Raw genomic sequence first — 21,728 nt, forward strand, 5'->3', positions numbered from 1 at the left:
AGATTGCTGAATTAAACCAGTCTATATGCTTTAGGGACATTTTGGTTTCAAAAATGGAATTCAGATAATGTGTTGTGTTGGGGGAGAAGTTGTGCTTTTGTTTCCACAGGAAACCAGAACCTATGGATTGCTTCAAAGTTAATAGAGATCAGATTTGACCAGGGGAGTCCTTCTGAGGATCTTAGCTACAGAAATGAGGAAAAAAGCCATGAAAAACTACAAGACAGAAATGTGTATTCTGATCCTTTTGCATGGGAACAGCTCTGAGACTGGATGAGACATGTTAAGTCTTGTTGATACAGAGTTTTCATGACTTATTATTACATGCCATCCTTCTATGTGACATGGATAGAGGCTTGACTATGCAGTCCAAACAAATAAGATTGATAGATGCTTTTTACTAGCTCAAACATAAAACAGAAAATCATCTTTAGCTGACTTGTACATACTGCATATTCCATACTTGTGTTAATACAGATATATATGCTACTTTTAAAAGTTTATGTGTTTTCAGAAAAAGGACCAGATACCAATAAAGAGAAGTAGCACATGTGATCTCAGAATGCCTCTGTTGTTATAGTTTCCTCTCAAAATTCTACATCCAGAACATCTTCAAAGCTGCCAGCTGAGATGATCCAGCCTCACAGACTGCTTTTGCCTGGAGTTCAGATAAGCCCTATACTTTTCCATTACATAGACACTGGACAACTGTTGCTAGAGTTTTCCTGGTCCCACCTGGCCCCACAGTCCTGCAGTCCCACAGCTGCTCAGATCCAAATGAACACGCAGAGGCTTAATATTATTTATAACTGCATGACCAGGGCTCAGGCTTCTCTCTAGCTAGATCTTACATCTTAAATTAACCCATTTTTATAAATCTATACTTTGCCATGGCTTACTTGTATCTTTACATCTTGTTTCTCATGGCGGCAGCTGGCATTCCTCTCTGTTCTGCCTTTCTCCTTCCTCCTCTCTAGTTAGAATGTCCCACCTAACCCTATTCTGCCTCACCATTGGCCAAACAGCTTTTTTATCAACCAATCAGAGCAACATATTTTCACAGTATGGAAAAAGACATTCCCCCATCAGCAACAAATGATATGGCTAGCTCTCCCAGTACTTGACCATTATCTCAATTTTCTCAAGGTTCCCCTAAAGATGCCATTGCCCCCAGACAGCAAGAAGCAGTTTAGAGAACATGACACCCACATTCCCAAGAGGTGAGGTGAGTAGTTTTTAGTGAATTTGAGGCTACTTGGGTTACACAAGACCCTTTCTCAAAAAGCCAAGAATGAATTTTGTACATTTGTTTGCACAGATCCATTTTGGTATAGACTGCAGTCTCTGATAATGAGAATGATCTGCCATTTCTGCTGCAGTGGAAGATGGTGTTCTCATGGGCAAGGTGGAAGGAAGGCTGCCCTTCTCTCATATGCTGTTCCTTGAGTTGCCCTGGATCAAAATATGTTATTCTGGAATATTTCAGAAGTCATTCCTGATTGGCTTTCTTATCTTGGCCTCTCTGACTACTTCTCATTTCTTTTCATACAGGTGTGTTCGCCCCTTGTCTTTGTTTGGTTTTTTTTGTTATTGTTTATATTTGCTTGTTTGTTTTTGTAGTACTGAAGATTGAACACAGAGCCATTGAGACACTTTCAAGGCTGAAGTATTTCCCCCATCCTTGGATTTTTCTTTTCTGTGAACTATGATCTATGAAAGATTTGCTTTTATGAGCAAGACTGAAGTTTTGGCTATTTGGGGTTTCATTTCTACCCCAACACCTAGAAGTATGCTATGGAATGTATTCTTAAAAGACAACTATATTCTTAGAAAATATTTTAAAACTTATTATTAAAGGATATTAGGTAAATAGAAGAGTATAGAGGCTGCTGTGAATAAAAAAATAAGTCATGGAAAAATCACATTTTCCATTTAGTGTCTCTAGATGCAAATTACTCCTAGTGGCGAGTTGTTAGAATTGCAAGCAAAGTGGGAACAGACAACTCATAAACTCATGCATCTTGTTCTGATAGAAGTGCCACACATGGACACAAAGAGATATCTAAAAAGAATTCTCAAATGACACAAATATATTGTGTATTTTCATTTCCTTCTTCAAATTATATGTCACCCATTTCCCTGGAATCCTTGAGAAGGGATAGCAGGGAAAATCAAAATGACATAATCAGAGACTGGACAGAGACGCTTACTTCAGAAAACTTCAGATGTGATAAATGAGGAATGATTATTGAGTCAAAGTTATTTTAGTTGATAACATATGATGTTTGCTTTCTTTGATTCATAACATCATATATATATATATATATATATATATATATATATGTTTTCTTCATACGAATTAGTTCATAAAGGAAGCAAACAGTTTGGACAACACAACATCAAAATTTTTAGGGTGCAAGCTACTTCTCCTGGGACTTGATAGACCACAAAGTTTGTCCCATGTAATTTCTCAGTCCTACTACTCACATCACTGCCTGGTCTCCTCTTGTCAGAAATCTTTATGTGACTGAACGAAAATAGGGAAATTTGACTGAAAGCATGCTTGTATTGTAGAATTTTATTTCTATAAGACCAAGTCAAATGATTTAAAAATTTACATTTTAATAAATGTTCTAAATTATTTTGACTTTCTCAAGTATATGGGAAAATCTAATTTTATCAGAGTTCCTGTTTCATCATGCTCTGACAGATCTATACATGTTTAATTACTATAGTTTTTGACAAGTTTAGAGGATAAAATCCATTGAGTTTCTTTTAGTGTGTTATCGGTAAATTTGTTAAATGCTAATTTGAAATGGAGCTAAAAATAAGGAAAATACATTATGCTATATTGTTTAAGTTAAGCCACCTTCCAGGTGTACAAATACTCTAAGTATTTAGAGTCACCAAATCAAATATCACTTATAGTATCAAAAGTAGAGGAAACACACTTGTGAGCAATTACATCATGAGATGGGATTATTGACTGCTGCTACTCCAGGTGATAAAGATGCAACAGAGGCAGGTGGCATATCTCTAATCAGTAATTAAGGGAAAATAAGACATCCAAGGTCAATCTGCAGCTATCAATCATACTTAAAGTTGTATATCAAGAACCAACTAAATATTTGAATCTATATGAACAGAAGGGCAAGATGAGAAGGTGTTACTTGAGAAAGTGAATTCATCTCACTGAAAGCAACAAGAAGTCTTTGGACTCTTAATATTTTTTCCTCATTTTTGTAGGAATCTCAGCAACGAAGACAGTGAAAGGTGATTTTCTCTTTTCATTCTCTTCACAATTGACCACAAGCAACACCAGCTTATTAAAACAATGTTTGTCTTGCCTGTTGTTAACAACAGTGCAGATGAGCCTCTAAGTCTTCATATAATTTTGAAATATATCTAGTGCTTCTTTAAGTTTTATTGATTCTGCAAAAGTAATATGAGTACATTTTCTTTTTGCAAATTGTATCTTCTCTATTGACCAAAACAGCAAATTTAAAGGCTATAAATTGAGATTTTTGTATCAAATATCCAACAAGACCAAAGAAAACAACAGAGACTGTTATTCTTCATATTTCCTGGTGAGTTTCTGAGTCATCCATGCAAAGGAACTGGTTGATGATGTTAATATTCTGACCTGCCCCCTTGAAACCTGCCCCTTGGGGCCACCTGGGTTGTAAATTACTGGCCACTGCCACCTCCTCCATGCCTGCATGGCATGCTTCTGCCCAGCATGTTTTTCTGCACATATGGGATACCCTCAGGGTCTGCCCCACTCCCCCACGATAATTCATTAAAATGATACAGTAACGTCCACCTTTGAGGTATAAAGGGGATTTAGCAATATTTTTCTTCTTATCTTTCAACAACACCTTGCAGAAAGGAGATGGACTAGAGGGAATGGTACTGAGCAGATTCTCTGAGAATTTGAAATCTACCATGTGACATTGGAGAGTTATAAACGTATGAACTATGAATTTTAGCCCTGCTTCTGGCACATCTCTCTGATAACACATGAGAACAGCCCTTTCCCCATATACTATTATCACCTACTTTGAGGGTTTCCTTGTATATAAAATCCACAAAATTTATAAGTAATAGAAATGTGAGTGTCAGAGTCGATATATGTAGCAATCATATCTAGAGCCAGCGTACGTTATGGTAGGCTAATTTGGATAATCAATCACAGAAAATGTCAGAAACAAAATAGTTGGAAGAATCAATTGCCAAGAAATTCTTAGCACAGAAAGTAAGATCCATGAGTCTTCCTAGTTCTATGACACTTGTATTCACAACAGGGCTGTGCACACTAGCACCCCACGTCCTAATGCTAGGCACTGTGTTACCAGAGAGAAGCTGTGGATCTCTTCAGGGACATCCTTTCTGTTTGCTTGTTGCATTTTGGAGCATCAAAGGAACACCTTCAGTCAAGTGCCTCTGGAAGTAGAGCCTCTGTCACAAGCTGGGTGGAGGGTTTTAGACAACAGGGACTTATCTGCAGAGGCTTGCGGGCTCCCTGGGGGACCATGGAGGCCAGAAGAATGTCAGATCCCCTACAATGGAATTGCAGGTAGTTGTGAACTGAGTTGTGCAAGAGCCTCAAGTAAGTGCTCTTTACTGCTAAGACATCTCTTCATCCTCTTATATTTAAAATTGACAAGCAATAGACGTTGCACACCTAAATTGAAAGAGCAAGAGCAAAATGAGAAGATGCTGTGTATCTGATTTGCACAAGAGTCCTTTTACAAATCTCATCTACTATGATGGTCTTGGAGGTCCCAGGAAGGGAGCAAACATCTATACTTACACATAGGTCCCTTAAGTAAGAAGGCAATGTGGTTTCAGCAAATATGTATGTGTATGGATTAACAGGGAAGCCTCAATCTAAGTAGGCTATAAATCGGTCTTTAATATCTTGAAAATGCTGTAATAGATGTCACTACTCCTGACCAGTTTCCACTCACTGTGTCAAAACCAATAGGAGACCGTGACAACTTATAGCTCACTGTAGACCTTTACCCCAACAGCTTTGACAGAGAAGCCATGTGTCCTCCAGTGAGAATATGAAGGCTGAATGCACAAGTTGTAGCTTTCTGCATGGTTATAAATGACTCCAGTGGATATGTCAGGGAACCAGCAAACAAGGGAGCAGAGTACATACACAGAAATAATTGTCCTCAGTGGTGACTGCCTTGGGCCAATCGTCTCCCATTAAATACAGCAGCTTCAGATAGATGGATTTAACGTGTGTCTCAGGATGTAGAAACTGAGAGCGAGCTTCCTGGGAGGCCAGCTGGTGGGAGGCTTTCCCTAGTACGGATGGCTTTCATCTGGTGTGTCCACTGGGAAGCCTCCTACAAACCGTGAAAGCTCCCTCCAGGGTTTGAGGTGGCTAGGAAACCTAACCAAGCCAGATAGCAAGCATTCTTGTAGCAGGAATCTTAAAAAGTTCTTATTAATAAGATCAAACCTGAGGCCAGTTATTGGGGTGAACACTGGAAGATCAGAGAAGCAGAACAAGCCACAGCTTCCTCACCTCGCCAGTTCCTCAGCAGATCCTATTTCCTCAGGCTGGAAGCCTCTGAGTCCTCATCCAGAATGGGTCTCAGCTGAACTGCTGCTAGAAGCCTGAAAGCTTAACCAGTCAAATGCTTAACCAGCCAAATGCTTCTAGTTCCTGGTTTTCACGCCTTATATACCTTTCTGCTATCTGCCATCACTCCCTGGGATTAAAGGCTCACTTCTTGGGATTAAAGGCATGAGTCACCATGCCTGGCTGTTTCCAATGTGGCCTTGAACTCACAGAGATCCATGCCTCCAGAAGGCTAGGATTAAAGGTGTGAGTGCCACCATTTTTTAGCCTCTGTATCTAGTGACTATTCCATTCTCTGACCCCAGATAAGTTTACTAGGGTGCACAATATTTTGGGGAACACAATACCACCACACATTCTAGAAGTAAGGCCCTCTCTTCGAAGACTCACCTTCCTGAGCCCACTTCTCAGTGTTGGGGTAGGGAGCAAAGGGTGAGAGGCAAGTGTGGGTGGAGAATGGAGGATAAAGAACAGAATGAAAATAGATAGTGGACCAAGAAAGGAAGGTTGTAACTCCTTTCTGTCCTCCACCACAAGGATAATTTTAAATAGTTTTACAGAATTAAAGTTCTTACTGTACCAGAGTAAAAACTTTTGAGACAGTTTCTAGGTGAAGCCCCTCTTTTCTTTGTAGTCTTAGAATTCAAGAAACCTGATAGGTCATTTGTTCAGATGAATCATTACAGGCAGAATCTCGGTGTGAGAAACCCACAGGGGATTAGTATCCATGGCACATGTAGAATAACTTGTAAATCATAACTATTTTCATTTCTTTTAAAATGTTACTTTTTGAATACCGCATATAATATTGATTATGTGGGAAAATGCTTGCTTTGTTCTTACCTGATAAATCTTTAAGACACCATGATTTATGTGAAAAGATCAATCATGAATGTTAATTATATCAAAAGCATGGTGAGAAGCTGTAATTAGTTTTGAAGGGCATGGCCTAATACCCGCAAAAGAGAAGATGCTGTTCTGGTAACTTATAAATACGTGGAAGTGGAAGCATATGTACATGTTTATGCATACACAAGTGTACACACACCACAACACATTGCAGGCAGGGGTCTCATATGTTATGTGTGATTCCTCCACTCCCACCTCAATAAACAAATAGAGACTGGTCACTGCCAACAACTCAATTAGTGGCTGAAGAGATGTGGTACAAAGTACGCTTTCTTTCAAAACAGAAGGAACATCACAGAAATGGAAATTGCAAGGAGAAAAAAAGATTCAGAGGCCAGATGTGAGGCCTAAGTGAGACAAATAGGCATTCCAGATGGAAGAAGGTGGGACAGATGGAAGGAAGTTAATCACACTCATCACTGAAAACTTGGCTTGTTTCACAAAAGACTTGGTGTATTGATAAAAAGCATTCGAAGAACTCCCAATATGACTAATGAAAAACGGCACACCCATTAGCCCATCCTGATAAAAGCATGGATTAAGGGTAGACAGTCAAATGCTTTTTTTCCAAGCAGATGAAAAAGATATTATTAGCATCAAGCTGTGGCACTGTTTCACTCACAGGCCAAGCCCATATTGCTTCTGTTTCCTATACTTTCCAGAGCTGAAAGAGAATCTGGCTTCTTTGGTTGTATGGTGGATTGATGATGATGATGATGATGATGATGATGATGATGGTGATAGTCTTTACTCTCCTCATTGAGATGAGAATATATTCTTCTTCCCTTGGACTCTGGGCTGGTCCAATACCTGCTTACTCGGTAGAATGTGACAGAGGGATGTTGTGAGGATTCTAGGATGGGATGTTTCTGTTTCCTGTGTACATCTGCCTGTGGGACATTCATTCTCAGAACTTGATGGCCATGCTGGATATGGGAGATCCCAAGTCACAGCTCAAGGCTGTAAGTTTTCCTGTTGACAGTCTTACCTAGTTTAGTGGTCAGGATCAGACACCTCATACCTCTTCCATGTATTAGAAGGGAAAAAAAATCTAGAGTATCTCAAATTTAATAACCTATCAAATGTCATTACCTTAGCCAAGTTCCTGCTCCTGCTTACCTAAGAGGAAGGAGATTGCTGGCCTGGTCTCATAGGAAACACCAGAAGATGGATGGCTGCACAGTAGTTGTTAAAATGCCAAATCTAAAACAAAATAATCCAAGGACAAACAGTAATAACCAAACATACCCCAGGAGAGCATTGACACTACTGGAGCCTTGAATTTATTAAGACTTTCATTTCTTGTGTTCTGATGCTGACCTTGCAAGGAAGGTACCTCCCACAGCAAGCCACACCCTAAAGCTAATGATCGTGATCGGCTCTTGAGTGGCTCCCTGGTAGCTCAGTTTCCAAGTGCAATCCAACCAATCCAGACCCCCCTTTCAGTCATTTCCTTCCACAGGCTTTCATGCTCCAGGTCACTGTGTACTTGCCCTAATCCTACCAGGGCCAAGTAGTAGACCATCAAGGGCAGCTAGCGGGGCTGCAGAACCCTCTGAAAGGATTCAAAATGGGCTATCCTAGGGTGGCTTACCCTGACTCCACTAGTGTTTCCTACAACACTTGAAACAGACTCACTCGGTTCCCTTTCCTCCCTCTTCGCCTCTGTCCAAATTTGCTGTTTCCTTGAGTGTACCCCTCACGGCATGCTGTGTCCCTTCCTCTTGGGAACTGTGAGTAACTGCCTTTTCAGTTGTTTGCTGATCCACTGGCTTCAGAAGTTCTAGTCTTCACACTGCTCTCAAGACTGTGTGTTTTAGAGCAAGCGTCTGGATGTTGGAGCCAGATCTCTCTTCCCTCTGTTATTTCAGTTCACTGAGATAGGATCTCACCATGAAGCTCAGGCTGCTGTTGGTTGAACCCACAATCCTACAGCCCACCAAGTGCTGGGATTACTGGCACCACCCACCCACACCTGCTTTCCTTTTCCTTGAGAGACTGAAAAGACCTCTACGGTGATATTTTATTTGTGTTGAAATGTGATTTTATTTGTATGTTAATAAATAAGTTGCCTGGAGATCAGAGGTCAAAGGGAGCCATAAGCAGAGTCAGGCAGTGGTAGCACACATCCTTAATCTGATCACATGACAGGCAGAGTCTCTGTGTGGTCAAGGACCCAGCCAAGCGTGGTGACACAAACCTTTAATCCCAGTACCAACCATAGAGACCTGGAGGTCTGTATAGACAGGAAATGATGAGGAAATCATGTGGTTGGGTTTAGAGCCAATGAGAAGGCAGAACAGAAAGGCAATAAAAAGACAAGTCAGACAGGAAGAAGCTCTCTCTCTCTGGGGAAGCTACTTCTGGTGGTAAGCTAAAGGTAGTCGTGGCTATTGCTCTGATCTCTTTGGCTGTTACCTCTGTATTTGGCTCTGTGTTTCTCATTTACTAAGACTGTTTAGAAATTTGTCTATAGGCCTCATTTTGGGATCATGCTGTTGACTGCCACTGACTGTCCTATCATCAACCAGCATGCTCTAGGTGGTCCTAAGGCAGATTACATTTTTCAAAGATCCCAAAACACCACTTTCTGTACAGTATGGCTCTTACATAACTGGTTTTTATACTTCCCCTCCCCTCCATGGTTCCTGCCTTTGACTCTTGTGATTATGATTATGGTGAATGTGACATGTGTCCCCCAGTGCAGTTAGGTTCTTCTGCCTGTCCACTCAGCATTTCAGGGATTCAAAGTGTCTTCCAGAGTGAATGCTGTCACTCTCTACATGAGTCCTCAAAGGTATTCACAGAGGGGAAGAATATGGGGAAGGCATACCTGATTCTCAACCACCTAGTCAGGTTAACATCATTCCCTGCGAAAGATTTCAAGTTGATTAAATCTCCTAACATGTTATTATATAGAAGAAGCCAGGCATGAAATAGTGCATTTGATGTGCTTTTATTTACTTGAAGTTTAAAAATAGATAAACTAGTTCATTCTGTAAGGAATGTACTGTCAGGTGATATAGTGACTGGGAGACTGGGTCACTAATGTCTCCCTGGAGCTGCTTTCTGGGGACAGAGTATGTTCATTTGTGAAAAGTGGCTGGACTGTAAACTAGGGAGAAAAAGAAACATGAAAAGCAAAACAGAAGGACTGGAGCTGGGTGCTAATGAAGTGCCCAAGACTGTAGGTTTTGCTCTGGATACGTTAGTTACACCAGAAATGGCAGGATCTCTGATCTGGCCCATCTCAGAGGAGCAGGTGGGGGAATGCATATATCACCTCATCTACCTGCCTTCTTCCATGTGAGGAAAATGATGCTCAGTTCCTGAAGTTAGACAGCAGTCTGGACCCATGGCTAGTGACTGGGTTTCCTGGGGTCTGAAAATATGGATTAAGTGTTAAATGAATAGGCTTGTAAGGGTCCCTAGCAAGAGAGTTTGAGGTGAGGCTTTCTATGAAAAAGCTTTGCTGGAGACATGTTCTTAGGATAAAGGAACTCAGTGGAGCAGACTAAGATAGAGAATAAGAACAAAGCTAGGATTTTGTGTTACAATTAGGCTATCTTCAGTACAGGGATCTCTAGGACATGGATGGAACAACAGAGTTGGTCAGACCTTGAGGCAGGAAGTCTGGCAGCCTATTGAACCTGGAGTCAGCCATGGCAGCATGGATAGCCAGGGAGAGCCTGAACAACCTATTGAACTTGGAGTCAGCCATAGAGAGCATGGATAGCCATAGAGAGTATGAATGACCCATTGAACTTGGAGTCAGGTATGGACAGCATATCCAGTATGGACAGTCATGGATAGCATGAATAGCCATGGAGAGCATGAACAACCCATTGAACTTAGAGTCAGCTATGGACAGCATGGCCAGAATGGACAGCCATATAGAGCATGGATAACTGTGTCCTTCCCCCATTTAGGCTGAAACCCTAATTTGTGCTATCTCAGAATGAGACCACATTTAGAGAGAGGGTCTTCAAAGACTTCAGAATGTTTATGAGATTAACATTATCTGTAATTTATATCCTGAAGGAGAAAAGTAAAAGTGTTCCCTTCTTCAAACCCTTTCAATAATGCCAACTACAGTGGTCTGCTAGAATAGCTCTTCCTTTTGGGGATGTGGTCCACAGTATAGCTATTAGTTAGTTGAGCTGGCTGGTTGTTCAGAAAGTCATTTTGTTCATTTACACAATATTTCCCACTACTAAAAAGAAGAGCGCATTATTAGGTGAGTCATCTACAAAGTTTGTATGTTCAAGCTGTCAACCCTGGTTCTTCAGAAAGTAATAGGATCATTGAAGAGTTAGCTAAGAGAAAATGAAGTTCTTAAGCTGAGCCCTAGTCTAATATGATGACATCCTATTAAAAAGAATTTTGGACAAAAACACACAAGGAGGGAAAACTCTATGGGGTCATGGGAGGAGATCGCCATTGTGCAAACCAAGGAGAAAGACAAAATGAAACCATCTTTGCCAACAATATGGGCTTAGACTTCAGTTTCCAAACCTGAAATAAATTTCTGTTGGTTAAGTCCCCCAGTCAGTGGTACACTGTAACAAGTTAGCTCAGCAGGGAAGAAAGTTAAGTGAGCACCATGAATAGAGTTGAGCGTTCCTGTGTATCAATAAAACAAAGTCAGTGCTATGATGACATTTACACCCTATTGCTTTAACTACTTTGAATAATAATACTCATTCTTTACTTCTTTCTAAGAGTTAACCTTTTTGTTAGGATTTTTAATTTTTGAACAGGGTCTCCTGTCGATCAGGTGGTCTTGAACACACTCTGGAGTCAAGAGTGGCCTTGAACTCCTGATCCTCCGCCTCCATGTATTAGTTACTTTTCTTCTGCTGTGATAAACAAGGCAACTTAGAGAAGGGAGGGTTTATTTGGGGCTTAAAGTTCCAGAGGATTAGGGTCCTTCATGATGGGGACAGTATGACTTCAGAGAGCAGACATGGTGGTGGGAGCCCTCAGCTCTGACTACAGCTATGCACTGTCATCTCCAGCAGACAGCTTCTTAAAGATATGATTTCGCTATCTAAAATAAGAAGGAAATTGGCTAGTGGTATTTAAACTTGGATCAAAAGAGTCAAAGGACTATGGGCACCCTCTCTTCTCTCATTTCCTAGACTTTTCCATGGTGGAAATGGAACGGGGGCTGCCAGTGAGTATTGATAGGTTCAGATAAATGAGCTAAAATTTTATCTGTTTCACTACTACATTGAATAAGGGCTTAAAAAGAAACTTGGGGAAAAAATCAATGAAATAAAAGGTCCATCCCTGTGAAAACATTTTACAGTTATGTGATCATTTAAAGTAGTTTAAGCACCTGAAAGCACAAATAAACATTGAAAGCATATGAATGTAATATAGGATATGAAAATATCTTTTCCTGTGTAATTTTAATGGTCTTTTTTTATATGAAACACAGTAAATTCAAGCAGAAAATTATCTCATCAAAATTGAATTTGGAAGCAGTATTCTTTATCTTAATTTTCCTATTCTTGTCCCAAATCTCTACTCTTGTCTTTATTCAGGAACTGCTTTGTCCATGTATCCACCTAAACTACATCTGATGGACCACCGTCACATGGGTTTGTTATCTGGAGTGATATAAGTCTGTGCCTTGCATCAGGCAAACTTGCATGTCACAAATGGAATGATCCTTCTATGAGTCCTGAGACACATCGCCAGTCTCCATCAGGGTGGATAAGAGGCACACTCAGACTTAGGTGACTTTCCTGGGCATTTTGAAGGATGACCTGATGTCAATTTCTGTTCTTTGGAGGATATGTACCATGCTTCCTACTATCTACAGTGGTGTTGTGCCTGGGACTCCAGGAAGGTCTTCATGGGAGGCTGGACACCATTTGTTGGCTTTCTCTTTGGAGAGGAAACTGTTATGTTTGGGGAGTATCATCCTCTCTCAATGTTAATTATCTTAAAGACTCCAGATAGGAACAATTTCCCTTGAATGAATGATCAGCAGAAAAAAAGATAGACATTTGCATAGAACCAGACATCTCCTGGTCCACCAGGAAATAATTTCCCAGCAGCATTTGCTTGTGTTGTCCTGGACAGTGGCACAATGTAGCATGCCTCAGGATGGCCCTCCCTTTGTAATTGTGTAATCAGAACAAGAAAACACAGAGAACTCTCAATTTAAGGTCCACCTTCTTCTCCTCTTGACTCCATCCTACACAGCATTTCCACAATGAGGTCTCATTGTACCTATTTTCTTCTTCCTCCCCACTCCTTTTTACCACCACAGTAAAATCTCTACCCTTTACCAGGATAACTTGTATATGTGGTAGTTAATACTAGGTGTTGACTTGACAGAAGTGCCCACATACTTGGCTAAGAATTTTTCTGAGTGTTCCTGAAAGGATGTTTCTAGATGAGACTAGAATCTACAGATTGAATGGAACAGCTTGCCTTCTGCAGTATGGGAGTGCTTCATCCAGAATTACATGCCTGGAGAATAAATGAAGAGTCAGGAGAATTCACTCTCTGACTGTTCTATCATTATTATTAATGTATATAATTGCACACACACATATATATATGCATATATACATATATATATATATACATACACACGATAGGAGTGATGATGACATATATTGCTTGCTTTCCCCTCTTCAGCTCCCTAATAGTCCAGAACTACCTTTGAGTGGGGTACTGGTTTTCTCCTGCCCTCAGACTGAGTCCTACACTATCTATTCTCCTTATCCCCAGACCTTCAGATTTTGACTAGGGCTTCTATACACTATACATTGTTCTTTCTGCTCCTCAGGCCTTAAGACTCAAACTGGGACGATGCCACTAGCTTTTCTGGGTCTCTAGCTTATATATGGCATGCTGTTGGACTTATTTGCCTCCACAATTTCATGAGCCAATTCCTATGTCTATACCTATGTACCTACCTATTTATCCCTGAATCTACTATCTATCTGTCTGTCTGCCTGTCTGTCTGTCTATCTATCACACACACACACACACACACACACACACACACACACATATATATATATATATATATATATATATATATATATATATATATATATAAAATCTGTTCAATTGGTTGTATTTCCCTGAATAAATATAATACAATATGGGTGTATCATAATTTAGCAAACCATTTTTATGTTAATGGTAATTGACTTTGTATCTGGGCTTTAGTTATGAATAATCCTGCTATACCTATATCTTTGTATGCCATGGAGTTATTTATACAGGATATATTTTGGAGCATGGAATTGATATATGTAGAATATATAATTAGCTGGAGATACAGGTCAGCAAGTAAAGGTGTTTGCTGGCAAGTTTAATGACCTGAGTTCCATCCCTGGGACCACATGGTAGAAAGAGAGAATTAATTTCCATAAACTGTTCTCTGACTCCCACTCACATGCTGTGGGATGTGAGCATAAACATATGTATACACAGTAAATAAATGTAATAAAAAGATTTTTAGAATATGTAGTTTAGAGCTGGGCATGGTGACAAATACCTGTAATCCTGACACTCAGTAGGCTGTGACAGATGAATCATAACTTCAAGACTAGCCTGGATTCATAGCCAGATCCTGTCTTCTGAGCCTCTCTCTCTCTCTCTCTCTCTCTCTCTCTCTCTCTCTCTCTCTCTCTCTCTTCTCTCTCTCTTTCACTCTCACACATACACACACACAGTTTATATTTTAATGGATGCTGTCAAATGGTTAACAGACATGAAAATGTATTAAATATACTAGTTATTGGGAAAATGCAAATTAACCTAACAACAAGACACTGCACTCATCAGATTGGAAAACAGAAAAGAAGAGCTATACCAACAAGTTAAATCTCATAAAAAGCAAAATCTCATGAATTGTTGATAGAAACATGACATGAACCAGCTTCCAGGAAAGCAGCTTAAAGCTATGTGTGGGATCACAACACTAAAAGACACTGTTCCTCATCCGTTCTTAGTTCTTTCCACTTCTGTCAAGTGAATGCACAGGTGACAGCCCTATGGAATTGCACCCTCTTAGATGATCCTTTCCATTCACTGAGAATGGATCAGGGAGGCCGAAGAATGATGGGCTTTGTGCAGCTTCCATACCAGCTCTCTCCAAGCCTTTAGAACAATGCTTCTCAACCTGTGGGTCATGATCTTTTTGGGTGATTGAATGACCCTTTTACAGGGGTTGCCTATGACCATCGGAAAACACAAACATTTACATTATGATTCACAACAGTAACAAAATTACAGTTATGAGGTAGTAATGAAAATAATTTTATGGTTGGGGGTCGCCACAGCGTGAGGAACTGTATTAAAGGGTTGCAGGTTGCAGTAGTAGGAAGGCTGAGAACCAGTGCCTTAGAATCTTGTTTCCTGGCTGTGATGAACTGCAAGTGAGTGGACATTGAAGAATGAATGGGGACTCACAGGGAAGCACTAAGAAAGCCCCCTTTCCTCCATTTGATGGGTTTTCTCTTTGGAGGCCCCCAGGTCAGAATATCTCCACAGTCTCTGAAGACGCAGTGCATTGAGATTTGTTTTCTCATAGACTTATCCCAGAAGACTGAGAAATTTCTACCCATAACTTAATGACATCTTGTGATTTCTTCTGGGTCAAGCATGCTGCTGGGAGCCTTGGCTGCCTTGCTATTTGAGAGTCTATTGATTTTCAGCATGGTTGATAAAACAGAGATGAAAGGCCCAAGCTCTCTTTTTATGATAGATATGACCAATTAGCTATAAATGTCAAGTATCCACAAGTTAATTAATTCCAGTTCATTTAACTACTGTAATTAGATTTTTTTTTTACTCCCAAACAAAGCAGTAGTTTGCTTTGGAAGGTCACAGACTAATACCACAGTGACCAAGGCTGAAAAACCAGAACATTTCATGAAAAATACCTGATGGCAGATGCCTGTTGGGAAAACAGACCCCACAAAATGAAAAATAATTGGCAAGCTGATTAATAGAGTTTGTTTGAAATGTATACATAATATGTCTTTGATTAATAGCCCCGACGAACACATGAAATTAAGTCTGCAAAATTTGCAAAGGGTTTTCATTATTATGAGGAGATTAAAAAAAATCTGATTGGAGTTTGGGTCAGATAAGTCAACATGAAACCAGAATTCCAATTAGTGAAAGACGTCTCTTTTGTTTAAGAGCAACAACTTAAAAGGGCATACTCCATCATATAAATCAGTTCTTCTAGGCAGATCTGGAGTATGGATTGATTTGGTCCAGGAGAGACTCAAGTATTTGTTATAAAAGACAGGAAGCTTTAGAAAACTTGAAGAGGTTGGTGGGGTTTTATGGGAGAAGGGTTTCTGAAAGAAGGTAAAAGAAGGGGAGATAGGCTGTATGGATGGAGGCAGGAAGACTGCAGAAATGGGGACATATCCCCCCAAAAAATAGGCCTGGGTCAGAAAACTTTAATAACAGCTATTATTAAATTGTAAGTTTTTTCTGTGTTTCTTTCTGTTATCAGTCCCCCACCCGCCCCTGCCAAGAGTTCAGTTAAATGCTTCCAAATGTACCTGGTTTGTGAGCATGGTATTTGGAGGATGCAAGAAGAAACAGGTTGCATCTAGCATGAACTGAAGTGTCGAGGAAGGAACGAGGCACTGTGGGAGTCAGGAGGAGCAACTGGGGAAGGAAGAGCAGATGGACCGTGTTGGAACAAATACCTCTTCCCACTGCTCAGGTGCTATGGCTCAAGGTATGGGTCACAGAATTTTTTTTATACCTGTTTTATTGACTTATTCCATTTATTGAGCAATTTTCAAGATGATGGGTTTGCTCATTCACACCATCCAATGGGTTCCAAGAACCACTATGAACTCATGTATTACTTAACTCTTTCCAAAACTATTATGAGTTTGTGTATTTAACATATTTATTACATTTCTATTCCTTATGGTTATTATCTTTATTGGCAGTGTTCACATTGTCCCATTTCTGGACCAAGAAAGAGTCTTCAAACTGCACAGCCCATTGTATAATAGGAAGAAAGGTGACTTTGAGTAGCTAGAAGACAGAGCAAGTTAAGCAGACACAGGGTTTCTTATTTGGGAGGAGCTATATGGTGATATTTCATTTGTACTGAAATGTGATTTATTTGTATGTAAATAAATAAAGTTGCCTGGGAGTCAGAGCGAATAGCAAGCCATAGCAGAGCCAGGCGGTGGTGGTGTACACCTTTAATCCCAGCTCTTGGGAGGCAGAGCTAGGCAGATCTCTGTGTGTTCAAGGATACAGCCAGCATGAAGACACACACCTTTAATCTCAATACCAACCATAGAAGACCTGGAGGCCTGTACAGACGGGCAGTGTCGAGGAGGTCATGTGCTTGGGTTTACAACCAATGAAAAGGCAGAACAGAAAGTCTATATAAAGACAAACACACAGGAAGTAGGCCTCTTGGCTGAAGAGGATAGCTGCAGCAGTGAAGGGTAAGGCTCTTAGCTCTGACCTCTTGGGCTTTCATCTTTGCATTGGCTCTGTGTTTCTTATTTAATAAGATGGTTACTTCTACAGAGCTAAAACTCTTTTGCCTGTTTTTTCCCATATCCTCTTTCTAATCTCTCTTATTTCAAAACTATGTCATCTAGCCTTAATTCAATCATTTTATTTTCTTAAAAGAAATCCATGACTCAGTTTTCCTTATCTTTGTTTATAAACTTCCTACACACTGTCCCGGGTTATACAAGACAGGAGCTCACCTCTCCAGAGGCTAGACTGCTCATTCCCATTTTCTGATGTTGTACAGTGTTAGTGAAGGCATTCTCAACCTGGTGTGGACTGTAGCATTCAAATTGAGGTTGGTAGGTCAGTTTAAAGTGTCAACAGTAAAATTTATACTGAGGGATAATCAGTCTTCCACAGTTTGGGTAAAGTTTTTCCCATAGCAGCTTGATGTGACTGATACATAGGGAACTTTGAACTGCTAGGAGTTCCCATGCACAGTAACTGGGTCATGATCAGAGTGGATAAATGGAGACATGACTACTCATGGCTTTGTTAATCATGTTATAATTATGACTAAAATGAATCTCACCCCCAGAATTGCAGGCTATTTATAAACATGGCTACTCAGGTTGTATTCTGAGATGTCAAGATACCTCATGTTTGGAGTTTATGGAAACTTTCCTGCCAAACTCTTCTTGGATTTCTTAGAAAGGGATCTGTCTATTGTAGCACTCACTGTCTCAGATGATAGAGAAGTCATCCTGAAGCAGAGTTCCTAGGTGGCTGCTCCAGGGCACTGGAGAGCTGCTGGGAGCTGTGAACACAGTACTCCTATGCTCTGATCTTCTCATCTCTGGGGTGCTGACTGCGGGCATGAGACATTTGAAAACTGATATAGAAATCAGAGTCAGGCAAATTTGAGTACTGTAGTCCCTCTATCTGCAGGGGATATATTCCCAATTCTCTCTGGATGTCTAAAACCTCAGGCTGTAGTCAGCCCTACGCACGGTATATTATGCTTTTCTATGTACATAATTGTCTTTTATGTACATACTTGTCTGAGCTTAATCTATAAGTCAGGTCAATGCATTAGCTACTTTTCACATCACTGTGGCCAAATATCTGACAAGAAGCAACTTAAGGGAGAAATATTTTATTTTAGTTTGTGGTTGGAGGGGATGAAGGCCATGATGGTGTAGAAGACATGACAGCTCATAGCAATGGGAGCCTGAACTTGCAACTCCTCAAATTTGACCCAGGAAGCAGCAGATGGATCTTATGAGAACTCAGCTAGCTTCCTTTTCTAAAATCTATATTCAGCCAAGTGCTCAACCCATGGATTAGTACTGCCCACCATGGGGCAGGTCTTTCCCCACAGTTAATTTTCTCTAGAAACATGCTTGCAGATGCACTCAACAGTGTGCTACAGTAATGTCCTAAGCTATCTCAGCTAATTGAGGTGACAACCAAAATTAGCAACCACTTACAGTTTGAGCTTGAGAACGGTCACTAGTAATGAAGATAAGAGTTATATAAATACAGTGCGATAAGATTTATGTGACTTTGGCTTCTTCCTTGAAAGAGTCAAGACAACTTGATGTTTTTAAACTATGATTATCTACATGTAACTGAAACATTAGAAACTAGACATTTAAGGAAATGCTCAGCATCCTTAGCCATCAGGGAAATGCAAATCAAAATGACTGAGATACCTTACACCTGTCAGAATGGCTAAGATAAAAAATACAGATAACAGCTTATGTTGGAGAAGATGTGGAGAAAGTGGAACACTCCTCTACTGATGATGGGAATGCAATCTTGTACAGCCACTCTGGAAATCAGTATGGCAGTATCTCAGAAAATTGGAAATCCACCTACTTCAAGACCCAGCAATACCACTCCTGGGCATATACCCAAAAGTTGCTGAACCACACCACAAGGACATCTGCTCAACGGTGTTCATAGCAGCATTATTTGTAATAGCCAGAACCTGGAAACAACCTAGATGCCCTTCAACAGAAGAATAGATAAAGAAAATGTGGTACATTTACACAATGGAGTATTATGCAGCGGTGAAAACCAATGTCATCATGAAATCTGTAGGCAAATGGATGAAACTAGAAAAAATCATCCTGAGTGAGGTAACCCAGACCCAGAAAGACAAACATAGTATGTACTCACTCATAAGTGAATGTTAGATGCAAAGCAAAGGATAACTGGGCTATAATCTACAACCCCAGAGAAGCTAGGTAAAAAGGAGGACACTAAGTGGGACACACATGTATCGCCCCAGGAAAGGGAAAGTTTTAAGATCTCCTGGGCAAACTGAGAGGGGGGAAGGGAGGGAAGGGGAGATGGGAGCATGAGGAAGAGACGGGGTGGGAGAGCAATGAAAGAGATATCTTGACAGAGTGTACCATTAAGGGGATGGGGAGAAATCTGCAGCTAGGGGAAACCTCAGGAACTCACAAGATTGTCCCCAGCTAAGATTCATAGGAATGGTAGAAAGTGCTCTTGAACTAGCCTTCCCCTGCACTCAGATTAGTGTCTACCCTAATTGTCATCATAGAACCTACATCCAGTGACTGATGGAAGCAGATGCAGAGACCCACTGCTAAGCACCTGACCAAGATCCTGGAGTTCAGTTGAGGAGAGGGAGGAAGGATTATAAGAGCAAGGGGGGTCAGCATCATGATGGGAAAAAACACAGAAATAGCTGACCCAAGCTAATGGGAGCTCATGGACTCAGGACTGACAGCTAGGGAGCCTGCATGGAACAAAACTAGGCCCTCTGAATGTGGGTGAAAGTTGCATGGCTTGATGTGTTTGTGGGTCCCCTGGCAATGGGACCAGGACTTACTCTGGGAACAAGAACTGGCTTTTTAGACCCCATTCCCTATGATGCAATGCCTTACTCAGCCTTGATACAGGAGGGAGGGGCTAGGTCCAGCCCCAACATGGTATAACAGCCTGTGTTGACCACCCAAGGGAGGCCTTATTCTCTATGAGGGAATGGAGATGGGATGGGGGTGGGGGGTGAGAGAAGAGGAGGAAGGGGAATGGGTTGGTGTGTAAAAGGAAAGAAAATATTTTTTAATAAAAATTATATATATAAAATTAAAAAAAAACAAAGTTTGCAAGTAAAGGGGAAAAAAGAAACTGAAAACACAGATAAGGGGACCTATAGTACTGGCTTTAGGGTTAGTTAATTACATTGCAATATGGGCTTAACAACATTTTTTGTGCTGAGTTCTTTCTGAAAACGATGCACATAATTATTCAGAGCACTTTCTGTAGAGGCAATTCTAGAAAGCACTGCCTTGGGAGTATGAAGTGAGACAGGGAAGAAGTCTAGCCAAGGTGGAGAGGCAGCAGCTGCTGGTTGTAAAGAAGCCACAACTCTGTAGAAAATGGGTGCCCAGCAACGGTGAGTCGGTCACCAACAGGTCAGCTGATGTCTCCAAGCTTGGGTTTCTTTCACATGAAAAGAAGACATAGCACAGGATGTTTGTGAGGGCTCTGAAGAAGGTGCAAGGGCTGATGTGAAAGAAACATGCCTGACCTACAGCACTCCAACTGGGCACTTGATCTGTCTGTCTGTCCCTCTGTCTCTTTCTTTCTCTGTCTGTCTCCCCCACCCCCTACCCTGTGTATGTGTGTTAAGTTTTTATCCGTGGAGACATGTTATGGCTATGACAGAAGATGCTCAGCAGACAAGCTCTCTGTTTACAGGACTAGGTGGTCGGAAGAGCTGAGTATGAGAAGTGGGCAGACTTGGTAGGCTTGGACCAACAATATTGACTAACGGTGATGAAAGCATTAGGTACAGTACTGTTTACACATTTGCTGAGATATATTCACATATAAATGTAAGATTCCTAAACCCCCCTCCCAAAAGAACCCACCAAATTACTGCATTTCAGAAGCCATGTTGTTACTGGCATTTTAAAATAGAATCCTGGCTTTTGGAATACGCAGCAGAATATGAACAATTTGCTTCCTCCTATCTCCTTGCATTCTTCAAGGGCTAAAAACGTTCAGTCATATATAGTTCAATGTATTCCAGATTTCCCTTTGGGAGAAGAAAGCATCTCATTCATGTATGAGATGGCTTTTCTTCATGTTTCTTCCACGTTGTAGTTGGAGAGACCAAGACTGGAAGCACTTTCAATTAAAGAATGTCTGAATCCCTTCTGGTCAAATCTTGGTTCCAGTTTCACCAACTCTGGTCCTCTTGAGGCATTAGGATTCAGGCCCTCATAAAAGAAAGCATTGTACTTTGTTTTTAAACTGGGTTCTGTTAAATGAGTTGCACATGTCTTTGGATCGTCTCTTGTTGAGGAAATAGTCAGAACATCTTGAATGAATTCATGGGTAGGGAGGAGTTTTAGTTTGTTTTATGTTTCAGTACCTGGATGACAGACACTGGATAATTTTAAGAGGAATAAAGGTTTACTGGAGTTTGGGAATTCAAGGTTGAATGTCTTCATCTTCTGAAACCTTTCTTTCTTATAGGTGTTCTCTTCAGAGTCCTGAGGTGCCTCAGGACTTCACATGAGGAGACGGAACAAGCTAACTAGGGAGAGTTCATTTCTATGACCATGCAACCTGCTAATATATTAGCCTATGGACCAATCCATTCATAAGAGCAGATCTCTTGTGGCCCAATCACCTCCAGCTTCTCAAAGACCATGGCTGTATGTTCATCAATTGAATTTCCAACACATGAAATTTG

The sequence above is a fragment of the Peromyscus eremicus genome, chromosome 4 (assembly GCF_949786415.1).
Source record: "Peromyscus eremicus chromosome 4, PerEre_H2_v1, whole genome shotgun sequence".
Classification (NCBI taxonomy): domain Eukaryota; kingdom Metazoa; phylum Chordata; class Mammalia; order Rodentia; family Cricetidae; genus Peromyscus; species Peromyscus eremicus.